The 18774-nt window shown below is 35.7% G+C and overlaps 1 long non-coding RNA gene across 2 annotated transcripts in view; it reads left to right on the top strand.

Annotated features, from left to right (window-relative positions):
* Positions 1-18774, top strand: part of LOC108535956 (uncharacterized) — a 410057-nt gene that overhangs the window by 388658 nt on the left and 2625 nt on the right. The window contains exons 5-6 of one of the 2 annotated variants that reach the window (XR_001887373.1): positions 12152-12206; positions 15479-15521. This is a non-coding gene — a long non-coding RNA (uncharacterized LOC108535956). Of the gene's footprint in view, positions 1-12151; positions 12207-15428; positions 15522-18774 lie in introns of both variants that reach the window. The other variant, XR_001887374.1, reaches the window with a different exon arrangement.

Raw genomic sequence — 18774 nt, 5'->3', positions numbered from 1 at the left:
AAGGAAGGTCCATCTGGACTTTACCTCTTAAAATTCCTTGAAAGTTCAGTATTCAATAAATATAAGACTATTCAGGCAGGTAGAAAGCAATAGAGCAGGAATGTAGTCTTCTAAGAATTATATTTAAATGAACAGTAAAATGAACAGTAAAGTTGCAGGATTCAAAATCAATGTGCAAAAATCATTAGCATTTCTATATACCAATAACAATAAAGCAGAGAACCAAACCAAGGGCTCAATCTCATTTACAATACCTACAGAAAAAAAGTACCTAGTAATACATTTTACCAAGCAGGTGAAAGATCTCTACAAGGAGAACTGTCAAACACTCATGAAATAAATTATAGATGATACAAACAAATGGAAAGAATCACATGCTCATGGATTGGAAGAATCAATATCATTAAAATGACCATGTCACCCAAAGTTACCTATGGATTCAGTGAAATTCCTATCAATTTACCAACATCACTTTTCCACATTAAATAAAAAGGACTAATATCCAGAATATACAAAGATCTCAAACAATTCAGTAAGAAAAAAAACAACCTCATTAAGAAGGGAGCAAAGGACAGGAACAGACATTTTCAAAAGAAGACATTCAAGTGGCCAAGAAACATGAGAAAATGCTCAACATCACTAATCATCAGAGAAATGTAAATTAAAAACAGAATGAGATATCATCTTATACCATTCAGAATGACTACTATTAAAATGTCAAAAAAATAACAGATGTTGGCAAAGATGCAGACAAAAGGGAACACTTATACACTGTTGGTGTGAATGTAGATCAGTACAGCCTCTATGGAAAACAAAGTTCCTCAAATAACTAAAAGTAGAATTATTATTCCACGAGGCAATCTGACTGCTGGGTTTCTACCCAAAGGAAAACAAATTGTTATGTAAAAAAGACATCAGCAATCATATACTTATAGAAGTGCTATTCACAATAGCAAAGTCATGGAATCAACCTGTGTCCATCACGTATAATTGAATAAAGAAAATATGATATAAATAAACCATAGACTACTGCTGCTCAGCCCTAAAATGATAAAATCATGTCTTTTGCAGCAACGTGAAACTGGAGACTATAATTGTAAGTGAAATAACTCAGAAACAAAGTCAAATATCACATATTCTTACTTTTAAGTGGGAGCTAAACAATGTGTACACATGTACATACATAGTAGAACAATAGACATTGAAGACTCCAAAAGGTGGGAGGTGAGACGGGTAAAGGATGAGAAATAAATTACCTACTGGGTATAATGGACACTATTCAAATGCTGGTTACACTAAAAGTGCAGACTTCACCATTGTGCAATATAACCATATAACACAACTGCACTTACGCCCCCTACATCCATAAAAAGTTGAATTTTAAAAAATGAAGAGATTGGACCAGATAAAATTTATGCTTTCTGAGGTGTATTTTTTAATATAACAGTACAGATGTCATTTTATTCTTTGAATATTATTCTCTTGAGGATCATTTTTGATTATGCTTAGTTCCAACTCTCACACTATTTTGAGAGTATTACAATGTAAATAACTGCGTAGCTAGCTTCTGCTCAATGGATATCTTGTTTTAAATATATTGTCTTTTATTATTATTTTTAAATTGTCACTTTTATGATTTCATACTAGGAAACTGTAATGCTAGAGGCTAGAAAATCACGGACATTGAGGATATAATTTGAGGATATAATATAGATTGATAGTTTTATGTTTTGGGCATTTCCATAATATGATTTAAGTGAACCTGACTTGCATTCACCTTTAACTATTGCTCCTTTTCTTCGAGGTCAAGTGTCTTGCAAGAGTAATCTATCTGTGTTTCACTGGGTCTTCTTTTACTCATCTTCATTCATTCTTTAACTCACCAATATCCTGAATTTTTGTTTTGTTTATCTTTATTCCTGTGGTGGCTACGACAGCAATTGCTACGTTTTAAGTATTCAATAACTCTTTTGAAATCAATAAGGTTTTTCATCACCCACCTTCCTGCAAAGAAGAATTCCTTGAGAAATCTTGATTGTGCCCTTTATTTTCTATTAAAAAATAGCAATGTAATCTCTAATGAGAATAAAAAATAGGGAGCAGCAGTTTGCAGATATCAAACTGTTATCAGAAATATACTGAGAGAAGTGGTGTTTGAAGGACACAGAAGCCAATTATTTCTCTAAATGTTCTTCACTCTCTCCTTGAATCTGGACAGCCTCTGGATCCAGAGGTCAAAATGCAATGCTCTCACATCATGTGTTGGTCAACTGAGTGATATTCTAAGACAATATGAAACCTGTTACGTTTTCTATAGAACTATTTTTGAAAATATTGTGTCCTATAAAAAAAAAAGCTTGCATGGGAAATTTATTTTATAGAAGAAAATATTTTTAAAAAATCATTGCTTCCTTTAGGAACTGTTTTGATTTTACCTTTTTTGCCAATAAAAACTACACAGCATACTTTTTTTCTTTTTTTTTTTCTTTTTTGCTGGGCTACTAGACAGTGTAGTACTAAATATGTGGGTTGCTTTATTTTAGCAGTTACTTAGATCTTATGACTAAAGTCTGGGATTGTGATAAAGTTTGAACCTGCACAGTAATCCTAATCAGTTATTTACAGATGTCTAGAGCACCAGCCAGAGAGTTAGGTATAGCATGCATACTCAAATGGGAGAGAGCTGCGATGGATTCCTTACTCTGCCATCAGTGGGAATTTGAGAATGGTGGCATGAATGTGTGCATTTTCTGGTCATGGTCTGTGTATTCTACTTATTTACTCCACTTTTATCTCTATTTAATCTTCCTTGGCACAGAGTGAAAAAAATTTTATAGCATCATGATCTGTTTAATTTTTTATCAATTTCACCAAGCAATTTGTTTCATGGAGTATTTCAGGGTGTCAGAATCAACTATACCAAAACTCTGTATAACATTTGAAACATAGGGTAAGCAGTCTATTCTCAAAGTAATTAAGAAATTTAATTAATTCTAATACTCTACTGTATACTAGATACATATGCATTTTATACATATATACATATATTATACATATATACATATGTATTTACACACATATACACATATGTAAAAACTTGCAACATACCGGATGGATGTGGACATTAATAATACCCAAGGATCTTCAGTCTGCAAAATCTATTCATATCATCACTTCATAATCTACAACTCTTAATTTCTTTTCCTACAGAGCATGTTTTTATTTTATTTTATTTTATTCTATTCTATTATCTTCCAATTCCTTCAAATTCCCCAGGACTTGGGAGTATGGCTGACTTTTAGGGGAATTCTTTCCTAGCTGTCCGGGTCATTCACTCTTCTCTATGGAGTATCTGTGACATGCCAAGACTTTTACTATGTGCCAGTAATTCAGGAGCGAAGGCAGATGGCCATAGTGCCTGCCCTCTAGGGACTTAAAGCCTAGATCCTGCCTCCTTAAGCCAGAGCTCTTGACTCTTTCTTTTTTTTCTGGAAGTCATGATGGTAAGTAGCTATTCTCATTGAACAGGGGACCATGTGCCGCAAATACTATTCCTAATGTCATTGAGTTGGAAAGGCATCATCTCTTACTTTTCTTGGCTCTCATCCTTCTAGCAACCTATTTTGACTTGGAGGGAGAGTTACTTTCTCCATTCTATTTAATGGCTAATATATCCACTCAATCAAACAAACCCCAACTCTCTCCTCAATTATATCCATTAATGTATTTATAGTAAGTTGTTTCATTTTCTCTTTATAATGATATGAGATACAAATACTACCCCAGTGAATACCAAGCATCCATGGGCATGACTTTTCTGTCAATACATAATGTAGATGTATTAAATACCTGGATCTGCAAGGCTCCTGGAAACTGATAATCTGTTTAGCATAAACATCCTGTGTTCAAATTGATCTTTTCCCTTGTCTTCACTTTTCCTTTCCCCCACCTTTCTTTATGTTTTCTGCTTCCTTTCTCTTCCCTTTTACTACTTACTGACACTAAGCGATGTTCAAGTCAACGTGTTAGATCTATGCTCTCCATGAACATAAGCCTTTAGTAGAGAATTCATTTTTGGTGTTCCCTTCAGATGCTGCCTAATTTTTTTCTTCACAGAGAAACTGTGGAACTTGCTGCCCTACATGATGACAACTTGTGCTTGAAAAGTTACAGTCAGAGCTAATTATTGCTGCTGATGGCTTGAGGAATTTCTCTTTTGGCAATTATGCTAAACTTGGTTAATGTGGGGACTGGTTGGATGAGACAGGAGGCTGTTAAAAAAAAAAAAAGGCAACAAAAACTTGACTCATGAAAGCATTTCTATCCTGAAATTTAATTAAAAAGATGCCTAACCTTCTCCTTAAAGTTTGATATGCTATTCCCATAGGCTGAGGGATTTGCTCTCTTCTAAATGTTTGCTGAAACGGCTTCTGAAATGTGTTTCATCCAGTTGGGTATTATTAGGGGATATAATTTGGAAATGTGTCCCCACCTAAATTTCATGTCGAATTGTAATCCCCAGTGTTGGAGGTAGGGCCTGGTGGGAGGTAACTGGATCATGGGGTTGGGTTTCTCATGAGTGGTTTAGCATCATCCCTCTTGGTAATGTGTTATTTACAGTAGGTGAGTTCTCATGAGGTCGGGTTGTTTAAGAGTGTGTAGCCTCTCTCCCTTCTCTCTCTGCCATGTAAGACTCACTTCCACCATAATTGTAAGTTTCCTGAGACCTCCCCAGAAGCTGAGCAGACGCCACCACCATGCCTCCTGTGCAACCTGCAGAATCACAAGCCAATTAAACCTTTTTATTTATAAATTGCCCAGTCTCAGGCATTTCTCTATAGGAATGCGAGAATGGCCTAACAACCTGAGTAAAAGGGGCATGGTCTATACATTCTTTAGGAGAGTTCACTCCTAAAATGTCACTTTTTCTTCTGACCAATATTTGAGAAAAAAGCAAAACAAAATATTTAACTCCTTTCGAGTTGCTGAGACCCTCCCAAGCCTGCCCAGACAGGTCTCATTGGCTGGGGGTTGAGATTGTGGTGGGGATAAAACCTTCTCAGACTCTAATAGAAATAAAAAGGAAGTTGATGATGGAAGTAGAAAATCTAAGCTCTGAAGGTTAGCATGCTTAGATAAAATCCGTCATCAGCTCTTTAAATTACCACCAGGAGACTCCATCTTGGCTGTTTTAACCTTTGCTAAAGCAGTCTAGGAATCTGCCCAGTTTACTTCTTAATAAAACTCTTAATAAAACTTCTTCATAAAAACAAAGCTGGCCATCAGGATCAAATGCACAGTGAGTTCTCTAGGTGAACAGTTGTTGAAGACAAGAGCAGCAGTTTGGTCTCAGATTCCTGCAGTCCAACATTTCACTTTGTTTCCTGTGACATTTGTACAAAACCTCAGAATTTTGTCCCTTCCTTTCTCTTCGATTATTTCACACTCAGTATGTCAGTGAAGTTTTCAGCTGATGGCATAAGCATCTCTCGTAGGAACAAAGTAAGATCCAACAGGTATGAGGTTAGGTGAATGTACCAACTTTGGCAGTTATCAGTTCTTGCTAGCAGCTCTGGCTTCAGTACACCTTCCACCTGACTCTCCCACAGCCATCATAACCACAGATATGGAGAAAAAACCTTGAAAGGCTACTTGTCTCAGGTTCATACCATTGGGAAGATCATAGCCTAACTCTGCCGAGTCCCCTAAGAGCACATGCTTTTTGGGATGATTTTCAGTAGCAGCACAGTTAGCTGAATGACATTGCAAAGTAAATCACATTTAACTCTGGGACCTTTCTGTTTCCTCCCTGAGATCCTTTCCCATTTTCTCATCTCCCTTTCCTTCATCCCTTAGTGACAGTGTCCTCTCGATGATTGGCGCATTTGGCTATCCACTCAGGTTCTTCCTGTCTTCTTCCTGTCCCTGAGGCTCAAATTTTTAAATATAAGTGTGCATCAGAATCACCTGGGATGATTATTAAAGAAATTTAAGATGAGACACAGGTGGAGGGGGGAGTGAGATGTAGAAAAATATTCAATTTGAAAACAGGATAAAACATGCACCAACATTTTACCAAAGAGAATACATAGATGACAAATAAGCACATAAAATGTTTAACATAATTAGCCATTAGACAATGTAAATTAAAATCACAATCAGATACTATTACACACTTATCAGAATGGCCACAATGAAAAATAATAACATCAAAGCTGGCACTGTGGTACACCCGTAACATGGAAAACTATTCAGTGATAAAAGGAAACTATTCCTACACAAACCACTTGGATCAACCTTGAGGAAGTTATGTAGGTAAAAGCAAGTGATGAATTAGGAGTTCAAAGCTTCTTTTAGTTGTTGAGCATTCTCATATATGCAGGGACCTGCCTATTCTCAACTTTTGGTGTAGGTGAATGTTTCAGGACACATTAACTTTTCTTTGAATTCAGAAAAATTTATCTGTGCTAAATAAGCACTTACTTACAGAATAATGTTTCCATGTATAATCATGTTCTTCCAAGGTGACTATTAAATTTCTCCAGAAAAAGGATGTTCTCTTAGTATATAACACAATATAGGCACATACATAATAGAGGTTTCAAAATGCCTTGTTGATTGCAAAATATCTGAAAAGTAAGAAGATTGAAACACAATGTAAAGACTGGATTCTTCTACTGAGTACTTGCTTCACTGGTCAACAGTTTATTCATAGAAACATGTGGCATTTCAAAAAAGATCTAGCTAGAATACTGTTTTCCACTTTATTGGCATAAAAGAACTGTGTCTCTCAAGTTTGAATGCTTGCCTGTAATGTTTCTCTTTCTCTCCCACCAAACACGCTGGTGCCTCACAGGAAGTTTTTATTTGTCACAAATACATAAAAATAACATGTCATCAGATATGGATTAGAAATAGGTCATTTGGTGGCTGTTGTAGAATTTTTTTTTTGAGATAGGGTCTTGCTTTGTCACCCAGGCTAGAGTGCAGCAGCATGATCCCAGCTCACTGTAACCTCCACCTCCTGAGTTCAAGCAATTCTCATCCTCACCCTCCCAAGTAGCTGGGATTACAGGCACGTGCCACCATGCCTGGATAATTTTTTGTATATTCAGTAGAGACAGGGTTTCTCCATGTTGGCCTGGCTGGTCTCAAACTCCCAGCCTCAAGTGATTCACACACCTTGGCCTCCCAAATGCTGGGATTACAGGCGTGAGCCACCACAGCTGGCTGGAATTTTTAAATGAAATTATGGTACGTTTGTGCTCTGTTCACTATGAATGAAGTGTTTGATCTTGTCTTTCATTATTAACAGAAACCGATTATTGTGAAACATTCTCTTTTCATTTCATGTCAGGAGGAGTTGCCAATGGGTAGGCCTTCTGCCTCTGAAAAAATGCCTCCTTTTTTTTGAACTGCCACAGTTTCTAAAATTTTGAAAGTCCTTTGGGGTAAAAGTATGTGTTTCTGAAGGTTCACTCTTCTACTTTAAGTTATCTGAATGAAGAATACATCTATATATCATCATCTTGATTATTGATGTATCAATTGGAGTAGCAAATTTTGGAAACTGGTGGTTTAGTTTGCTTAGGGATTAGGACTGTGTTCTGATAAGTTTTATATGGAATTTAAGAGTCAGGAAAAACATCATATGAAGGCCAAAATCAAGGACCCTGGGATATGGATATTTTGGGACATAAAAACGGGTGATGAAGACAGAAAGAAAACACACCTGAAAGGGGTATTGAAAGCTTAAGATTTTCTCTCCTTGACTATTTTCCTAAGTGTAAAATGTCTAACAGTAACTACATTTTCTAAGAGCTTTCAAATTTAGAACTTGAAGGAGAGCTGTGTGTTGCTTTAGGGGGAATCACCAATTAAAATGTTTATAGACACTAGGCACTTAGCATGTAAGAATTGTCTTGGTGAGAACAGTGGTGACCTAGAGAGTGTAGATCCCCAAAAAATACTTTTCCGTGACCCAAATTCAGCTGGTGAGCCAACCAGTTTGCGATGCTTACTTTTAATAATTATTATCTTATTTGATAAGATACAGTCTAAATAGAATAGCAACTAAATATTTTTCTCCTGAGCTGAAGAGAAAATGGTTCACAAGCACTATGTCTAGGTCAGTTTTACAAGTCAGCATATTCACACCTTGGAGCCAAGAGCAGCAAGAAGCTATGAATGGGCTTCTTTTTTCTTTTTTTTTTTTTTTTTGATACACTGCCCTACGCCACTACAAGCACCTTATATTAAGCCGCCTCGTACTAGATATGACATCTGGTGGTTGAATCGCTTGATTTTGTGTTTTAATTTACAGGTATAAATGAAAGCTTTCGGCGCCTAGTTACAAGTTTAATTTTGTGGCTGTCGTAATCATTGTTAATTCTAGAAACAGTTACTTCAACATGGAAGTCATCTGAAGTGACAGATGCTGTTTTCTGGATGTGACTTTGAGGTATCCCTACAAGGATGGGTAAGTGGATTTTGTTTGTGCTGTTAGAGTATGAAAAATTGTAGCAATCAGTTGGGCTGCTGTGATTTTGTCTTAAATCTCAATGGCGCCTGGCAATGTGAAAGTGTGTGCATATTAGAATTTCTCTAGATCGCCAAGTTAAGCCTTTTTATGATGAGGCTTACGCAATTGTGGACTAAAAAAAACGCCAGATGGGTTGCTAGAGCTTTCACAAAGTGTTAACATGTTTTGACGCTTCGTGTGGCTGAGAAGAGAATTAGACGTGGATTGCCAGAATCTGTGGGGTTCTAGTCTTGGCTGCTGGATCACTAACCAGCGTTGTTATGTTGCGAAAGTTAATTCTCGCTCTCGATCCGGATTGTTTTCTATTATAGAAATGAATGAGAGTAGGCTAGGAAGTGCTTTATAGGGTCTTTGCGACCTCTCATCCTATATTCCCATACCATTGTGATTTCTGCATTCAGATCTTAGGAATTTATCAGCGGTATACTAGGCGTATAATCCACTATGTATAAACTCATGACTTTATTTCTCGTTTTCTTACTTGGCTTAAATGAGTTATAATAATTGCAATAATTACTGAGGTAATAGATGTCTTTTTAATAACTCTTTTTAATAATTTTTTAATAATTATTATATTATAATTGATAGGGATACAGTTTAAAAAGGTCAGAATAGCAAGGCGTAAATATTTTTTCCTGGAGCTGAAGAGAAATCGTGTCACAAGACATTGCTGAGTATTTAGCAAGTGCGCAAGTATTCACAACCGCTCTGGAGGCAGAGCCTAGGAAGACTGATATATGGCTTCCTTTTTTTTTTTTTTTTACAAACCAGAAGCTGAACCCCAGATTTTTTTTTTTTGATTACATTTGCTAGCATCCTAAGCAGATGTAATATTAAGAGGGTTTTTTTTTTTTTTTTTTTTTTTTTTGTTTTTTTTGGTTTTTTTTTTTCTTTCTTACTGACAATGACAGCTGCTAATAGATGTATTAAATAGATGTATTAAATAGATGTATTAAAATTAGCATATATTATTAGTGTTCAATAAAGAGTAACTGTAGTTATTGTAAGTCTGAGATTAGCAAACCAAATACTGAATTTGAATCAAATTATTTTTACTTAAGGTCCGGACTCTCTATTGGCCACATGACCTTAAAAGAATTTGCTTAATTTTGAGTAAAATAAATTGTGCTCTTTCCAATCTCCCCCATTTACAATTTGGATAAATTAATAGTAAACATAAAGATATCTAAGACTTTAGGAGTCTGTATGTTGCACAAGTAAGAAAATTGTGATATTATCACAATCTTTATGTTCTTAAACACATTTCTTTGTCAAGGTTCTATCACAGTGCAATCACATTTTCACTGCAGAAAGGCTGTGTGGGATGGTTAGAAGCATGAATTGATCTGTAGGTCTTAAAAGTTTTATACTAAATGTGGTGGCACTTCTAACTTTAGTCTAAAATTATCTTGGTGTTTGTTAAAACTCAGAAAGCTATAACATTTTAAATGAAACAACTCAACCATGTCCTTAATCTGAATGTTAGAGACCTTTCTTTGACTCTCAGGAAGAGGTTCTTGAGCCCTTCCTTAGTTTCTATTTCAATGATAATTATCTATCTGGATTTCTGTTGACTGTAGAGAGTAAATAGGCAAGGATAGCACTGAAAACATCTTGCTACATGGATATTGTAAGAAATAAAATAATACAGAAAAATTTATAACAGAAAAGTGACAGATTCCTACTTATCCTTCTGCATTTTTAGCGCCACTTGTCAGAAGGAAGTGTTTCTTAGAATTTTTTAATTTAGTTCATCTGGTGGTTGCCTCCATAACTCTGTTAACCATGCACTATAACTGCTATTCAACATATATACTTTAGAAATTATTTTAAAATTTACCTCCTACTATATGAAATGCAAATGTTCTTACTTATTGCATATATATATATGAAACTTATTGCTTAAATATACTCTCCTGCTTATTGCGTTAAATAGGAGAGCACATATAACCAATAAGGTTCATTTTTTTACTTCAAATTCTATTCACATAATTTAAATATTCATTTCTTATTCTTATATAGAATATTTTGTTCCCCACCCTGGAAGACGAGGACCTATTTCCTTTACCTATTTTTGTTGCTTCTACCTGGGAACTTAAAATAACATATGCAAGCTCAAGTTTGATGGCCTTTGTGATTTGTTCAGACACTAATCTTAAAAGTTGAAAAGTAAAATTGCTTACATCATCATGAGAAGTCAGCATTGTTATCTACGTAGCCAAGTAGTTTATTATGATTACATATCCTTTTCGACAGTTCCAATATCATAACACTTGCGACTCACAAAATATACCAATCCTAGTATCAAGTTCAAGTTTTTGGCATATATTTTACCAATCCCTCAAATTCTTGCCGCTCTGTTGTAGCTGGTCTTTTATTTGGATCATGCTTTTCTTGTATAATTATATTTATTTACTTTCCTGAAGTTCGGATTGCTTTATTTTATTCTTTTTCAGTCTTTGCACTTAACAGGATTGTTCAAAGTATCATGAGTAAATATCAGAATTCTGATATTCTCTTGGTCAAAGGTAAGGTAGCTCTCTCTCAAAACATCACATTGATATGGCAATATAAAAAATGGCAACTTGCCACTTGCTCTGGCAACTAGATGCTGAAGAAAGTCAGTGTACCAGGGCCAAAAACAGAATATAAGAGAAGTGCTTACATTCTGGGCTTTCCCTTGCATCTTGTTGCCAAGACAACCAAAGGCTGCCTTAATTGGTGAGGGCACCATCACCTCTCTGAATAACAAAAATGGTTTTACAATTTTCAGCCACTCATTTCTGAGAGGTTGGAGGTGAAAATGAATTCCAGGGGATACCTTTGTAAAATCTTTGATACTAGAGCTCTGATGGTAATATCAAGATGCTTAAAAGGTGTGATTAGTTCACAGTGGAGTTATGCCAATATTTTTGTCTTTCTTGACTTCTGAGCTCTATTTACTTAGAACACAACCTTGGGAAGCATATTTAGCTCTGATCTCTGCGGTGTTTGGTTCCTCTTGAATCTTTCTAGAATGCCTAATTGAATGGTATCTGAGAAGAAGTTGGTGATGAATTAGATGCAGATCACAGCTGGCTGATGGAAATTGCCACTTGATTTGAGGGGTGTTTAAACATATTTAAAGTGGTATGTGATTCACTGATATGTTCTGGGATCATGAAGACAGAAACACTGGTTATTTCTTGCTGGCTGTGGCAGCAGACAAGTGGACTTGTGCATGGGCCTGAAGATATACTTAAACTTTTTACAATTTAAAGGCTAAGGTAAGATCTAATCCTGCTAAGCATAGAGTAACAGATTTTACAGTTTATCTTGCTCAGATGTACCTTTTGATGTTCGCTGGAGGTTTGAGTATAGGAGTTCAGACATTTCTGTGCTTTTTCTGATGTCTTCTTCATGAAATGCCATATTTGGGCAAGAATATACACAGAATAGAAGGAGAAAAAGCCTTAGCCAATCTAAGAGCCAAATGTATTGAACCACAATGCTGACATTGTAAGGATAACAGATATTAGAGCCAGATCACTCTAATATCCAAGGAGTCCCCACACATAATCCCCTTTGCCAAAAAACCTTAAAACAGAATAGTTTCCTTTCACTTTGCAGGATTTCAATGCAATTCTATCAAGTCGGGAAGGCAAATAACTACTTAATCCCCCAGGTAAGTAAAACGACTCCCTATGCTGTCTATTGTGGCTCACTGGAAGGGAATGTAAAAATGGGTCTTGACTTTATTTAGGTCAGGAAAGAAAGTTTTAAAAGTGGACTTTGCTAACACTGTGGCCTTGCTATTGTCAGTTCCACTATTCTACAAATGGCTCAATTTCCATGTGAAAACGTGCTCTACTTAAAGAAAAGTTAAGTGGAATGAGGTTAGGAAGTCAAATGCCCTAGGGTCTCAAGCATAGAGGCAATAGAGCTGACTAGAATTTTCTTAAAAAGGTGAAGTAAATTAATAATGTTTTCTGGGCAACAGGTAAAATTATTCATTTTGATTTAGCCTAAAGGACTCAGTACTTCTTTTTGTGTATCTGTGGGACAGACTTGTGGAAGGGAGACTTGATTTATTAAGTGTAGCTTCAGGGAGCAAAAGTCAGACCAACGGGTAGCTGCCAGAATCTCAGAGGCAAATTGATGTCCCATTTTTAGCAAATTTACAAGATCAGGGAAAGTCTTTTATACAATAATTTAGTTTCTGGTGTTACTTTATTTTCCTTTTCATGTTCTCTAATTTCCTAACTTGCCTCATTTAAATTTTATTTTGTCCTATAATTAATTGTGTGCACTTCCCTGAGTAATGTAAAAGAGCATTAAATAAACAAATACATCAATAAATTTCATTCATCTTCCAATGAATGAAACCTGTAGTACAGCAGATGCATTCAGCATTAGGAAAAATCCTCAAACTTACAGGTAGTGTGGAAACCACTTGTGGCACCCATGACCACAATGATATATATATACACACACACACATAAATATGTGTGTGTGTGTATATATATAGGCATTGGGATACCCTTTTGGGGATTCACAGATTTAGCAGTCTCTTCTAAGCTTATGTAAAGTTGTCTAGAATGTTCTATTCCCTATGAATTTGTGTTATAAAGGGAAGAAACAAAAATTTTTTGGATTGTAAAAAGAAGAATATAAAGAAAAGATATACCATGAATATTTCTTCTTGGATATTATTGCTAATTTGTGTTACTTCTGCTAAAAATGGAAGGACAAAACTGACTTTTTCAGTTGCTTCTAAACTGCCTGGATAACAATCACAAATGATTATGCTTAGAATTTTGAAGACAGCTGCTTTATAGAGAACGTGCTTTCCATCAGCTCATTTAGGTTGTAGGCTAAAAATTGAGGCAGAAGAAGTTGAAGGGATTTGGCCACAGTGGCAGCCAGTCACCAGCCAAGACAGGAAACAGATTTCATCTTCCTGTTATTAAGAGTAATTTGCCATTCACCAGACTGTTCTCGTGATGACACATACTAAGGTGTGATCAACTTGTAGCTGGATGCATATCTGAAGGAATCATTTTTATAAGCATTTTAGAAAATGAACCAAATTCAAGCACTCCATACAATTGCAGCTAATGAAAGATATGCAATCTCATTTTAAATCAGCATTCAGTAGACCATACATACAGTCCACATCTAGCCACAAGAAGAGATTTGGCTTAAAAATAGATCTGATCTGAGCTCTACCTTAGATTTAATCTTGATGTAATCTGAACATAATTGTTACACATGTCCATATAAGAGACCACCTGAGCAGGCTTAGTGTGAGCAATGAGGCTGTTTATTCACTTGGGTGCAAGTCAACTGAGTCTGAGAAAGGAGTCAGCAAAGGGTGGTGGGATTATCATTGGTTCTTACAGATTTAGGATAGGTGGTGGAGTTAGGAGCAATTTTTTGTGAGTAGGGGATGGATGTTACAAAGTACCTTCTCAAGGGCGGGGAGGATGTTACAAAGTACATTCACAAGGACAAGGGATACCACAAAGTACATTATCACAAGGGTGGGGGAATGTCATGATGGCTTGACCATGGTGTGGCCAGCTCAGAGGACCTTACAATAACTATAGTACTTTCCAATACTCCTTTAAGAGATATGGAACTATTTGTCATCCCATCAGGCTTTCCTGTTTCTCCATTAGTTTTGAGTTAAAAACTACTATACGAAACTCATGGGCCCAACTTATTGAGAGACAATTCAGAGAAAGGCAGCATTGTTACTCAAGGGAGACATGCAGTGGACAGGACGAGATTAATCAGGTTTGATTACTTGCATTTGTGTGATTTGGAGGAGTTGAGAGTATGCTATGGAAGTATCTGGACCAAGAGGCAAAGGGTCAAACAATGGAAAAGCATATAACAATAAAAAAAAAAAAAAAGAAAGAAAAAAGGAAAATAAAGAGAGAATGAAGTCTGAGAAGGTTTAAACAATTGTCTATGAAGAAAAAATTTGAAATTTTTGACAATTCCATAATTTTCCCCAATAGAATTATGGGGAGAATATAATTATAATTCAAAAGGCATTTACCTTATTCTTTTGAAGATAGAAAGTACAAGGTGGTTAAGAATAACGTGTGATAAATTCTTAAAGTATCAGCTTTTTCTTCAGCTCTAAATGCTATGAGGAGCAGCCATCCAAAACAAATCATAGCTACTCAGTTTTTTTAATGCATTGACCTCCATGCTAGTTTGATCGTGAGGTTACCAGAGCATATGCTATCTACTGAATCAAATTCTCCAGGGAAGTGACCTTGACAATCTGTAATTTTAATCAGCACTCCAATGTGATTTTTAAAAGCTGGCAAATGTGGATAACAGTGCATGAGAGAATGTTGCTTAGAAGCCAAAGTCTTGGGCATAAGCCCCCATCTATGGAGGGACGGTAGCTTGGGTCAAGTTTTCCTTGACCCAGTGTGACCCTCTCATGTTCATTGGTTATCCAACATAATCTCTTGGTCATAATAGATTCCGGCCCATATTCACAGAACATTCATAAAAAATCAAACCTGTGTCAAAATTCACCTTCTAATGGTGAATTTCTCATCTTTATTTGTGAAGAACTGAATTAAAATTACATACTATCACTGTTGCTTGCTGCAGTCTCCCTCTTTAGCTAGAAAGAAAGTTAAACTGACTTTGCAAGTCTCATAAAAGATTTTATTTTAAGCCACCACACATGGCTAATTAGCAGCACATGCTATGTGGAGTCCACTGACTGCAGCCACAATAGATACTTTCTGTAACAATGGAAGGGAGAGTCACTTTAAGGCCAAATCCAGTTCTTTTTTTAGGGCTAAGACCAGAGGAGTGATTGATGCTATAGACTATGAATACCTTCATTTGTTTTGTATCTTGATCTATTTTACAGCAAAAAGAGCTCCATCACCTGCAAAATCTCAACTTTTCTTTTTCATCTAGGAATATGAGTGCTATAAAAGAGGTTACTGCTGCCATGAAAATAGTAAGTGCTCCATAAAATCAAATCTACATCTTGTTTAAATTCTTAGTTTTGCTCTCATTTGTTATGTGACTTTGGATCTTAATTTCTCAGAGCTTTAGTTTACTCATGCTTTTAATGGGGGTACAAATACATCCTTCTATGGAGAGCTAAATGAAATAAACCATGTGTGGTAAATTGTTTTCCATTCTTCAGTCTCTTCTGCCATGTGGTCTTGCAATAGGTGAGTGAAGGGCGTATACTTCCCACCCATTGATCTGGGTTTCATCATGTGAATCAATTTGGTGTGGAATGAGGGCAGATAAGTTACTGTGCCAGTTGAAAGCTATGACCTTAGAGATAATCCTTATGCCCCTGTAAATGAATGGTCATTTTAAATAGCATCCCCCAAGAAGCCATTGTCCCTTCAGACTAGAAAAATCCTGAAAGAATATGTCTGAGGAAGTCTTGAAAATCCAAACTTCAGCCTTACACAGAGACGGCCCAGCCGGTTTGCAGACTCATTGGAGAGAAAAGAAAATACTTTTGTAAGTCACTGCATTTGGTATGCAAGATTATTGTAGTAGCAAAAGCTGATTAATTCATTATGTAATTATTCTGATAGAGTAGGCTTGAAAAAGCATTAGATCCCCCTTCAAATATTTTGTCACTTAGGATTGTTTGTTGAGGTATAAATTACATAGAAGAGGCATAGTAGGCATAAGGCAGTTTATAAGGCCACTGGGAAGATAAACCCCACAGCCATATAAGCTAACATAGTCAGTGCAGCGCACAGTAAGCATAGTAGCAAGTGAGTGAACATATACAGAATACCTAGCCAGTGTCTGCCACAGAATGAATGGACAATACATTTTGGAAGCTTTTCTCTGGCTTGACACAGAAATGTTTGTGGTTCTTTCCTAATCAAGGATACAGTTCTATTTTTCCATTTGACTGTGGCTCTTTAAAGATAGAGTCAGTATTTTACTAATATTTGTATCCTCTGCACTTTATATAATAGACAAGCATGTTTAGAAAGTACCCCACTCCCCTGTTTTTAAAACTACAAGATGAAAGGGAAAAGGTAAAATCTCTCAGATAACTCCTGAACTCAATGACAATGATATTTATCATGTAAGATTTGTTTAAAAATTACTCTCTTCAATTTATGACTAAAAGTGATTTATGCTTTCTGTTAACTTTGTTTTTGACGCCCAGGACTGACCAGCTAGAGTTTTCTGGTACCTGATACTGAGCTTTAGTTTTTTATTTTTTCAAATAAAGAAGACTATTTATTAAGGGAAAGAGTCCTTTGAGTAAGAATAAGGTTTATTTGCTTGATGTCTATTTGATTTTTACCTAGATATAATAGGGGATAATTCTTCAGTTCTTCAGCCTTGTGCATTTCTAAAATAGAAGACAAAGACCTTGGGCCTTGCCTTGCATAGATGGTATAAGATACCTTACAAAACATCAGCTTGATTCGTGCAAGGCACTGTGTCTTCAGAGAATACGAAGAAGAATAAAACACCAATCGTCCTCTCAAAGAGATTATACTCTAAGGAGGAAGATTAGAAAGACCCATACAGACAAAAATACAGAAAATTAAGGCAAAGACCATAAATACATTCAAGCAGAGAAAGCATTTTGGGTTCAAAGAAGGCTCCAGAGAAGCCACATGCTTGTAGCCAAATAAAGCCAAGGAAATAAAATAAATCAGTGTTTATCACTCAGAAGCTTGGCCAAAGTCAAGTGTGAAAATTCAAGCTTGAATATGTACACTCTTAATGGGGTTTGAAAGTCTACAAAGTAAATACAGAAGAGCATTTTCTGCATACTTTAATAGCCAAATGGGATATTAACCTGATGTGTTAATGAGTTCTTTAGAAGTACTCCTGACTGAGCATCACTGCAGTACTAGAGTTTAAAAGTCATTCATCTCAACTGCCTCTGTCCTGGAACTGTGTAAAAAATTCAGAGGGTTTTTATCTGATCACATGGAGGGAGAACAGTGTCCATAAAGAGTAGAGCAAGGGAATAGGAATATAAGAGATTAAGGTAAAGAAAAATTTCATACACGTACAAAGCTGTGAATATTCCTTCTCCAAATTTAATTTCTTTGTCCTGTTCCTTCCTGCTTAGGTCTAGCTTAAATTTCTAACACATGGTCTTTAGAGGACACATTTAAACCGTGGCATGTACCATAGAAATCTGCAAATACTATAATAAGGGTTTGATTTCTTGTTTTGTTGATTATCTAGACTGAAGAATGTGATAAGTAAATGTAAATAATGAAGATTAAACTTAAACATGTGTCATGTCTTGTGCTGAAAATAAAAGAAGTTTCAATTTACTGGATATAATTTGTACAAAAGCAAGAGAAGTAGCTTAGTCATATATCACATTAAATATTAATAAATTTATTGAGAAAAGAGTTACTGGATTGGAACACAATTCCATTTGGCAAATCATGGTTGGTTTGTACCATAAGTTGGCTACAGATAAAAAAATACAAATATTAATGAATGTGTTCTGGGAGAATTATTGGCTACATAGAATTTATAATAAATATTCTTTTACTGTGTTTTATAAATTGTGTGCTACGCATATTTTATATCATGAAAATTTATAGTAAAATTGCTTATATATTTATATGCACACATTTCTTCTTACAGAGAATTGGTTTTAAACATTTACCAGCACATCACTGTAAAAAATAAAATGAAATTATCCTCTAACTCTAATGCTTCTTAACCAAGTCATTATTAAGGTGGGAAATTCCTTAACTCTTTTGATTCTGGGAAAAATAAGGCATATGGGAAGAAAAGAAAATACCTATGGATTAAAAACAGTATTTGAAAACACTGAACCAGTGACCCTTCAAGGTCGTGTTTAGTTCTTAACTAAATGACACTGGCAGTTCAAGTGTGAGTGGATTGTAAATTAGACTCAATACAAGGCAAGGTTTTTTTTTTTTCCACCCCCCCCCCCCCACTAGTATTTGTTGTCTTTCTCGGGAAGCATGACTTTATTGTAAAGGTTTTAAATTTTGAGACCCCTGGAGTTTGAGTCAAATATTTTAGGCTTAGGAGAGGATTTAGAAGGATAAGGGGTCTTCCTTTAATCCATTGGAGGGAGGTGGCACTATCTGACATTTGTGTTTCAAAGGAAAAAAGAGTTTTCATCAAAGCTGCAACATGATTCTAAGCAATAGACTGATTCTTTTAGGCAAGGTAATCAATATAGAACATTATTTCTTTTCTTTTTTTTTTTTTTT

The sequence above is a fragment of the Rhinopithecus bieti genome, unplaced genomic scaffold (genome assembly GCF_001698545.2).
Source record: "Rhinopithecus bieti isolate Rb0 unplaced genomic scaffold, ASM169854v2 scaffold_777, whole genome shotgun sequence".
NCBI classification, from domain to species: Eukaryota; Metazoa; Chordata; class Mammalia; order Primates; family Cercopithecidae; genus Rhinopithecus; species Rhinopithecus bieti.
This window is presented reverse-complemented; position numbering and strand designations above follow the sequence as displayed.